Source organism: Aptenodytes forsteri, unplaced genomic scaffold, assembly GCF_000699145.1.
Source record: "Aptenodytes forsteri isolate BGI_AS27 unplaced genomic scaffold, ASM69914v1 Scaffold111, whole genome shotgun sequence".
Classification (NCBI taxonomy): domain Eukaryota; kingdom Metazoa; phylum Chordata; class Aves; order Sphenisciformes; family Spheniscidae; genus Aptenodytes; species Aptenodytes forsteri.
In genome coordinates, this window is record NW_008794710.1 from 1,020,210 (window position 1) to 1,030,951 (window position 10,742).

Below are 10,742 nucleotides of genomic sequence, written 5' to 3' on the forward strand. Positions count from 1 at the left end.
CGGGGGGGGGGGTGGGGAGTGAGCGAGCGGCTGTGTGGTGCTCAGTTGCCGACTGAGGTTAAACCAGGACATCCACTTATTTCCTAGTGATACTTTCTACTTTATGTATACCATCACCCTTCACTTTACCTGCCCCACTTCCAACACACTCATGCCTGTAGAAATATGTCTCTGTCTACATCATTTCTGGATCCAAGCAGACACTAGTATCACTAGTAGCACACTGATGCAATTTCTGCCTGAAATTTTACACACTTTCTGATGCAAATTTCCTTTGTATTTTTGGCACAGTTAATCTACAATGCAGGTTAACTACCTCTGGATAAAAGACAGTTGATTTACCACATACATTGTTTTTAAAGTCATGTTATTCCAATTTAATTCTATTTTTTTTTTCTTCTTTGTACTCAGTTCTTCATCCATCAGTATTTGGTTTACCAGAATTTTGGGCTGCCCAGTATGCAGTAAATGCTCTCACCATTAGTGCTGAGTCAGATACTAGCAAATTCTTTGGTTTGGCAGACTGTACGCGATAAATACTTTTTTTTTCTCACTGTATTGTAAGGTCATATTTGTTCTGCTGTATGCTCTAGGTTATTCTAGCATTACTGTTTGCCCAGATTCTTATTAAAGATGTATGATGGACTGCTTTTTTCCCAGGTAGATTGGTATTTCCAAGACGAATCTTTTGTCATACCTTTTCATCCACGCACTTAAACTCTTTGAGTTTCATGCACTTCTTTCCTCTTTACATGACTGTATTCCAGAATTATTCCTAGAATTAGGTTGAATGTCTCTGTTAAATCTTATATAAGGCTTAGATGAGACTAAGACAGCCATAGACGCTTACGATTTCTTTCCCCCCCCATATGTTAGTTTTCTATGTTTTGATTAGAAATGAACAACAAAATGTTGTGCAATAAAACGCTTGGAAGATGGAAAATATTGCAAGACTTTGGGAAAGAGATAAATACTGTCATACATCTGCAAAATGGTCTGGAACCTGAGAGATGGCATGTTCAGGATGGCAGTGCACCCCTGCTGTGTTCATTGCAGTGTGCATACGAGCAGTCAGTGTGACATATGGCTGTGAATCCTGCTCTATACAAACACTACATATCCTGGCCTTGTCAAGGTGTTGAGTTTTTCCAGTATTAATGCGTTAAGCTGGCTTAAGTTACGGCTGTGTAAAGAAAACAAGGGTTCAGCAATAGTTTCAGACCAAGAGTCTTGTAAACAAACATCATGAACAAATAAATGACAGGCAGATTTCAGCCTGCAGGCTCAAATAACAACTGTTTTACCAGTTGGGAGTTGGAAAGAACTGAGTAATTTTAGAAACATTCAGAGCCAGTTAAAAGGCAACAAGCATATAAAAGAGCTATGAATATTTTTAAAATTACTTGATTTCTTCAGAAATGGTAATTCTTGATCAAAATAAGTTGCTACGGATCAAGCAATATTTGGTGGGATGAGAAATCCAGAGAGAGAAGCCTGCCGGAAGAATTGGCAGGGAGCTAGGTGGACTTTCCTCAAACGGAAGATGGAGACACAACCGGTATGAAAGATGTCTGTGTTCTATTGTTTCAGAACACAGCTTCTTGCAATTTTTCAGTTAGCAATGCTCTATGACTAGGAAAATATTTGATAATTGCTTGCCAATTTAATTGCCTCAGAAGAAGGAAAACTAGATTTGGTAAGGTAAATCATAGCTGATTCACTATAGACTGCATCTTGGGTCCAATTATGAAAGCAGGAGAAAGAAATCACCTTGACGGACATACGCTATTTGAGATCACAGTCCTGAACAACTGGACTTTGAAAAACCAATCAGCCTGAGAGAAAATTTCTGATACTTTAGACAGACATAAGCTTATGTTAGATACCTGAAGTTTTGTAATTGATATCAAGTTTCTTTTCTCCTTGTTCTGAACAGGCTGGCATTAATTCACAGGAAGGCTCTTAGAAGTCTTGAAAGGTCTTAAAAGCTTTTGTAATCTTAAATATGATTTGTAGCTGTAACTTCTGTAATAATAAAAGAGAAGATTTATCACAGAAAAATGGTGTATTATCATTCAGTATTTGCAGATGAAACTGAAGGAGCGCAAGAAACGTGTCTGCAATTTCAATCTTTAAAAAGAATTTCTAAGTAACTTGAGAGCCACAAAATCCGTTTCCAGCTCAAAATGTTGATTTCTAAAACTGAATAAAAGCTGCTTAGCTTGAGGACATAGATGATGGCACAAGAAAATTAATAATACTTTAGTTGTTGGCTCCTAATTTGATTCTTTCACAGTAGGTCAAACTTGAAAACAAACAGTCCAGTAAATGCAAAAAAACATTATTAGTTCTTTGTTTCTATTAAAAGTGTTACGTCGGTAACTGGGTAACTTCTTCAGAGCAACAGTGAATTCTGTATAATGTTAGCAGAACTTAGAGGAAAAGGGACTTCAGTTTTTCATTTATCAATGACTTAAATGTATAAACACAGAATCATCAAGATCAACATGTAAATGGAACCAGTAAGGCTAGCAATAGTAAAAATGTGAGGTTCAGAACAGCAAAGACTGATCTGTGAGTTAAATAAATCGTTACAGTCCTACTTTTGCCATTGAATTTAGCTATGACTACCTATGCCAGAGCTGAAGTTGACATAACTGGAGGATGTTCTACAACATGAAATGAAAAGGGTACTGCACAACCATGGTAAACCAGGTAGCTATCAATAAATCAGGCATCCATACAGTCCAATTTTGTGTAGCAGTCTTCTATGCGGACTGAGGAAGAAATATTCCCTGCATTTTCATGTGAAGCCCAGCATCAGCAGAATAATTCTGCATCCACAGGGTGTTCTCTATACCTGCTGCTGTGGGACAGAGGAAGTATTTCACTCTAATTCCTAACAAATTAATGTATTTAGTTGTTCTTGAAAAATGTGTTCCCCTGAATAGCATTTTCCAGAGAATGCCTCTTTCAATCCTCAGAAAGCTCTTTTTAAAGTTGCCTCAAAGGCTAAACACAACAAATAAGTTTTTTGTGGTTCTAAATTCTCCAGGCCAGAGATCAGTGCGTGAATATTCCCCTTCTGCCACAGGATTTCAAGGCTTCAAATTGCCACTGAAGATACAGAAAGAGCTATTGCCTATTGACTTAGCAAGTTTCCCTAGATCTGTACTACAGATGCTCTTTGCTCCGTACCCCTCAACGTTATTATCCATCTAATCTTTGGTTTTCTTTCCCTCAGAAATAGGAGGGCTATGTTCAGTCAACCTATTTCTAGTATACTGAGTTAAAGCACCAAATGCATCTTCACACTTACAAATTCCTCTCTACAGCTAAAAAGATTCATGATTACACATTCTATTTTATAAGCAATAATTTGCCTTTCACATAGTTTTTAATATGCATGTCCAAAAGCTCTCTAATCATACCATTCCCAGATAGATTCAGCAACAGAATAGAAGGTTACACAGCAGGATTGATAGCCCACGCTCCAAAGTTGTAAAAAACACCTGCAAAGACACTTACCTACACTAAGGAAGCCTGGAATCTAGAAGAGGCATGCATTACCATTTGAATTCTCTTCTCTTTATGCATGTCTTTTTTTTTTAAATCCTTCCTTTAATCATTTCTTTGTTACATTTCTACTCATACAGTTACAATTTTCTGGCTTTGAAGAGATAAAGACCAACACTGAAGATTTTGTGTGTATCCAGCAGTGATGGAGGGGAATCAGTATTGTAATACCATGGGTTCTTTTAACACTGAACAGAAATAAATCTGTATGTTTTAAATGAATCATGTCAGTCTACCTAGACATATTTATAAAAACACCAGCATTAAAACAAATTATGGTAATAATAAGCAAAGCTTAAAACCTCAAGTGTTACAAAAGAAGAGTCAAGTCTTGCACTTGGGAAGGAATAACCACGCTAACCAGTACAGGCTGGGGTCCAATAACCCACACTAACCGGTACACAGTGGAGGGGCAGCCAGCTGAAAAGCAGCTTTGCAGACTAAGGCCTGGGGGCTGTGGTGGACAACAAGACCATGAGCCAGCAATGTGCCGCTGTGGCAAAGAAGGTTAGTGGTATCCTGGGCTGCATTAGGAGGAGCGTTGCCAGCAGGTGGAGGGAGGTGATCCTTCCCCTCTACTCAGCACTGGTGAGGCCACACCTGGAGTGCTGGGTCCAACTCCAGGCTCTCCAGTGAATGGCAACAAAGATGGGACCAGAACATCTCTCATATGAGGAGAGGCTGAAAGAGCTGGAGCTGTTTAGTCTGGAGAAGAGAAGGTTCATATATATAATGTTTATGATATATAAACATATATCAATGTTTATAAATATCTGATGGAAGGATATAAAGAAGGCAGAGTCTTCTCAGTGGTGCCCAAGAGGCAAGGGGCACAAATCGAAACACAGGAGGTTCCCTCTGGAAGTTTCTCAACTATTTTGTTTTCAGTTACTGAATTTATCCGGTGAATATTCATTGAATCTACTGAAAGCAATGGGGTCTAAATGCCAGCTACTTGATGTACATAATACATAGATATAATGCACATGGTTGCACAAATGCACTGCCAAGTTAGGTATCTTAGCCTGCATAAGGGAAAAAAAAAACCACTTAAAAGTTGTAAGAGAAGTTCTGTAAAGTACTGCTTTCCTATAAGGTGCTCTTTTGCTATGAAAAGACCGGAAAAAAACCCCACAAACCCCCAAACCAAAAAGCCCACCACCCTTTAGATGTCCAACAAAATAGGTCATTGTTTCATTCCCCTGCTTAGATGAAAAAAAAAGCAGAATGGTGAAGACCAAAAGTATTTAGTAAAGCTAGCGGCTAGCATCCACTAAATAACAAGTAATTCAGACCCATTATTTGCTGAAAGGGGAAAATTGCCACCAAGGGTTAGAGAGAGACTACACTGAATAGAAACAACTACACAGGTAATGCCTTTAAGACTTTTGGCAAATCCTGATTCCACAGATAAGAAGGAATTTTTTATGTGATGGGACTCTGCAAATGCATTTAATACAGGTGCATATGCTCGGTAACTCTCATTGCTATTGCAAGTCCATTTCACAGACGTGCATACACAGAACCCCTTTGTCCTCTTACTTTCCAGCCTCAAACACTCTCAGAGGATGAAAGAAGACCAGCTATGTTCAACTTCTAGCCCCCCTAGCTCTATTATAAAGGAACCTTGTTTCTAGAGATATACCATTCATCCCCTCTTTTCTCTTTGGAGTTCCCCATTTCAATATTTAAGGGAGTTACTTGAGAATTTCAGTCTGAGCAGCGTTGTTCTGTAGTAAGGTCTCTTTCTTCAAAATGAGAGGACCAGGGTTGTCTTCTTATCTGCCAAGAGTTGCATGTCATACCTCTAAACTGAGCACAAACATACTCAAACTAGGGTTGGAATCAGCTGGGAACAGAAGGTCGGTCATCAGAAGACATACAGATCGCCAGTGAAATGCTTCCTCAAGGATGAAGGAAACCCTGACAGTTACCTGAATGTATGGTGAAGATTTATAGCGGAGACATATAAACAGAGAACAATGCAAGTGAAAAATGAATCTACCACAATAAGAAGAGCAGCCAGGAAATCCATATTCCCCTTAAGCGGGACGGAGCAATGAGCTCGTAAGCCACATTAACTGCATCTCACACATGAAAAGGCACCGAGTTTCTTGGGAGAGACAGGTATCAGGACTGAAGTGCCACCTTGCCCTAGGCCTCACATTTGCCATTTTCTACAGCTCTGTTTCTCTATCTGCAAGAGCTACTTAACTGCCTTTCTGAAGGACCTTATGAATTGTTAAATAAGGCAAAGATTCAGAGAAAGTTACTATTGTTTATTAGGCAAAGTGCTATACTTGGAGAAAAGGCCATCCAAGCTCATGGACACATGAACACTCCAGGTATATGAAACATTTCAAAATTTGTAAGCTATTAAACACTAGCAAAAACCCACCTAAAAATTAGGCTAATGTTTTTTAAGCATTTACTTGTACTTACATCTTGTCCCCATTTAAATTGTTCATACTAAGAATACAGAATTTAACATTAAAGGCTACAGTAGTGACTTTAGATTTTTCATACCTCCCTCCCCCCCAAAAAACCCCCAAAGCCAAACAGCTATACAGAACAGTGATTCCTTCACAAAGAGCTTAATAAGACAAAAACTCCAAAGAAATTAGGATGCAAATAAAGGCAAAACCCACAGCAAATATACTTAAAAGGACAGGAGTAGGTTGCAAAGGCAAGTATAACTGTGGTCTCTCCTAATATTGGACCTCTTACCTTTGTATCCCTAATATCCTTTCTCTTAGGTCCATGTATATTTAAGCAAATGCTTACAAAACCCCATCGAGGTAATATCAGCTATCTGGCTTTTAACACGTGCCATCTATTCCTCTTCACTGCTAAAATGCAGTTTTAATGCACTTGCATCAGTCACAGGTATAGCAAGAGATACGCTTCTGAGATACACTTCCTAGAAATACTGCTCCCGGTGAACAAATAAATCATTTAATTCTGACTTTCATAAAAAGAAAAGGAACGCTCGCACTTTTTCAATATATGACAGAATCTGCAGTTCCCTGTTTGCATTTCCCTCGTTTTCCCCAATATATTAATCAGAAGATACCATTATACTTTGTATTGAATGCAGAATTCAGATGTACTTTTCATTGAAGGAGATTACCTAGCTTCCTCACTGGAATTAGAATTTATCAACATAGCTTAAAACAAACAAAACACAACATTTTGCACAGCTTACTATGGAGGATTGTCTTCAGCCAGTCTCCTGCTGACTTGGTTAACTGCAAAGGAAACTATTGAAAAAAATCACTGTATGATTACAGAAACACAGGACTGGAAGAGATTCAAAACCAATCCTCTACTACTTCTCTCCCTGTCCTAATGCAGGATCCACTTCTCTGCTGGAATTCATCCAGGAAAGATTAAACAAAATGACTCCTCACTTTCAAAGACAATCTGCTACACTTATTCTACCGTCGCAATGATTCCAATAGTTTGCAAAAAAATGCAAGATGGAATTTAATAGGAACAAATACAGGATGTTACATTTTATACAGCTAATCTATGATCTAGGATAGGTCAGTAACAGGATGGATCAAGAAGCCAACACAGGGTAAAGAATAACTGGCTAGGTAGCAGTACATTGGGGATTACATTAGATTAAAAAATGATAAATCAAGAATGTCATTCTATTTCAGATAAAGGCAAGTGCCATCGTGGCATGTAAGGCATACAGGAGGTAATCCTTTCACCACTCAGGATTGTAAGGCCACAGCTGCCACACTTCAAAACCCAGGTCCGTACTTTGGAAAGAGGCGAATCACATGGACAAAGTCTAGAGGAGAGCAGTGAGTGATCAAAAACCTAGATGGAATTTAGGAAAAAGGTGGAAAAATTAGTCTTTCAGCCTTAGCAAAGAAGATACTTCAAAATATGCAAAATCTCCTGCAAAGAGAATGCTTTTAGTGCTCAAAGAGGATAGAACAGGTAGTAATAACTTGCAGCAAAGGACATTTAGATTAGACATTAAAACTACAAGAACACTGAAACAGACCATCTGTACAACCATCATCAGAGGGCTTTTTTTTTAAGAGAAGGTGATACAAACTTCTATAAGGAATATGCAGGTATTAGCAATAATGCCTTGGAGAACATGATAGTTCAGATAATCTATCAAAATTTCATCCAGCTCTGAGATTTTTATCAACATTCCTTTATTCTTCAAATGTAAATAGTTTCTCAGCTTACCACAAAGGGTATTTACTTTGTGAACCGCTTCTTTTAAAGAAGGTTTGAGAAGCCTCAGAATGTTGATACGTGTTCAATTCCATTTGAATTTTGCAATATATCACTTTTAAAAGGTATGATATTTAGAATATTCCCTTATTATTTGCTACCTCTGTCAATCTCACTAAGTTAACCTAAAAAGGTTTTTCTGCTGGACACAGCTGAGACCACTGATCAGACTCACTGATCAGAGTCTTGTTTATTTTAGTAAGAGCCAAATTTGGATATCTGATCAGCATGATGCTTTGCTTGCTCAAAACATTGCTTAGCTAACACAATGGTTGACAATATTACAGTTAGCAATTTAAAAGCCAGAAATACATTTGTCTTTTATTTTTTGTACTTTTGTTGACATACATATGTGAATTATTGCATTAATTAATCTTCATACAATCTGCTGTTTACACATGTTCAGGGTGACATCTGGTTTTAAGATAAAACTTTCAATAGCAGAGTGGGAAGAAGAAACAAATCTTCAAGAAACTCTTGGGGCACTGGATAAAAAAAAAGGATGAATTTAATTCTTAATTTAGATTTCCTTTAGTTATCTTAATCTCACCCTGAACTTCTTTGGTGGACTGAGAGGGGGCGGGGAAGGTGTAGCAATTTTAAATTTTTTTTTTTTAAGTTATATGTAAAGACTAAAAGATTATTTCATTAAAATGCAATTTGAGGTTCACAAAATTTTCTAGGCTACAAATTTTTAACTCACCTAATTTTTCCTCTGGGCCATTCTCAAAGTCTTTAGAATATGCAAAGATTTTTTTATGGTTAGGGCCCAAACCACTTGAAATGATTCATATAAGAATACACTCTAATAGGGCAAGTTACCTAAATAATTCAATGCTGTCATACCCTTTGATAGGTACGCAAGGAACTGAAAGATTTCATTTCATTTTCCCTTTAGGCCAGAGACCATTTCTTTTCTGAAGCAGGGAAATACTTTGCATTACACTGCCTCACAACTGGCACCACAAAGCGTTTTATATACACCGTGCCCGACTCATTCCATTTGAGCAAGAGGGGCATCTGTAGGGGATAGGCAGGCTAAATTCCAAATGTAGTCGCACAAACAACTTAAATAAAAAAAATAAACTAGGGAAATGATGCAGAAATGCTGAACACCTTCTGGGTGCTTTGCCAGATTTACATGGCTTTACCAGATTAAACCAATTTTGTACACTGAGCTCTGGGGTATTGACAAACAGTGTTCTGTTCACTTGGGGTGGTTTTTTTTCTGCAATCTCCTTAGATGGGCTTTGGGAAAGTGGAAAGACTGTACAGAGTGAATCAATTTGCATACAATACCTGCAGCATAAATTTGTCATCTCAGCAGCCCTCTCTTTTTGAAGCAAATCAGGAAACATAACCAAAGGAAGAGCCACAGAGGGAAAACCCCATGTTACAAAGTACTGTGGCTAGAGCCAGCTCTCAGGTGCCTGGATGGAGACTAACCAAGCTGCCTTCAGAAGCAGCATAGCCATTAGCCCAGCAGGCTGTGAACTAACCAGCTCACAAACAGTGCTAGCTTAGGGATCTCAGCAGTTCAGTCACCCTCTGTCACTGACTACCCTTTCCTCAATTATATATTCTTTGTATCTTCTCATAGCCTAATTTACATATACTTTCTACTATCATGTTCCTGCTTGATCTGTTTGACCCACTACTACATTACCATGGCTAGACAACAGTTGACTGGACCTTTTTCAAACTGTTGTATGTATAATATCATCTTATGGGAGTCCTCACCTCAACATTCTCATCCTATTGCTCTTTAACTGCACCTACAATTACACAGTTTAATTAAATTTTGTTTGACATCCATCCATGTTGTTTCTTATTCTTTATTTGCAATGTGATTCCCCCCTCCACTACAAAATGATAGTGGCAATCTACACCAGCATATATTGCAGTTGGACTAGATGATCCTTGTAGGTCCCTTCTAACTGAACTATTCTATTCTGTTCTATTCTATTCTATTCTATTCTATTCTGTTGTATACACTATATCCATTCTTGTTTTGTCATATCAAATACATACCTTTTGATCAGTCTTCTTTTTCTCAATTCTGATTGTGCTGCTAATACAATATCTTGAAGTGCCCAGGACAGCAAACTACTGGGATAGCTGTCAAATATCCGAGTTCTGGAAGGCATTTTTCTGAAGCCATCTAAAGAAAAGAGGTGGGGGAGAAGACTGTTATAGATAAAGGTCACTAAAACTTGTCTGAGGCCATAAGAAAATGTAAAAACATCCCATGTTATTTGGACAGATGTATATGTTGACACAATCTTAATTACTCAAGTTGTTACTGAACTCTGGGCAGTGTACTTTAAGACATCAGTTGATTTTGTACCTTTTCCTAAGGACAAACATTGAAAAGACAGAGCTAATGTCATTAACCCAGTACCATGGGACCAGTACTGTTTAATATCTTCATCAATGACCTAGACAGTGGGATTGAGTGCACCCTCAGCAAGTTTGCAGATGACACCAAGCTGAGTGGTGCAGTCGACACGCCAGAGGGATGGGATGCCATCCAGAGGGACCTGGACGAGCTCGACAAGTGGGCCCGTGTGAACCTCCTGAGGTTTAACAAGGCCAAGTGCAAGGTCCTGCACCTGGGTCGGAGCAACCCCCGGTATCAATCCAGGCTGGGGGATGAAGGGATTGAGAGCAGCCCTGCCGAGAAGGACTTGGGGGTACTGGTGGATGAAAAGCTGGACATGAGCCAGCAATGTGCGCTCGCAGCCCAGAAGGCCAATCGTATCCTGGGCTGCATCCAAAGCAGCGTGGCCAGCAGGTCGAGGGAGGTGATTCTGCCCCTCTCCTCTGCTCTGGTGAGACCCCACCTGCAGTACTGCGTCCAGCTCTGGAGCCCTCGGCATAAGAAAGACACGGACCTGTTGGAG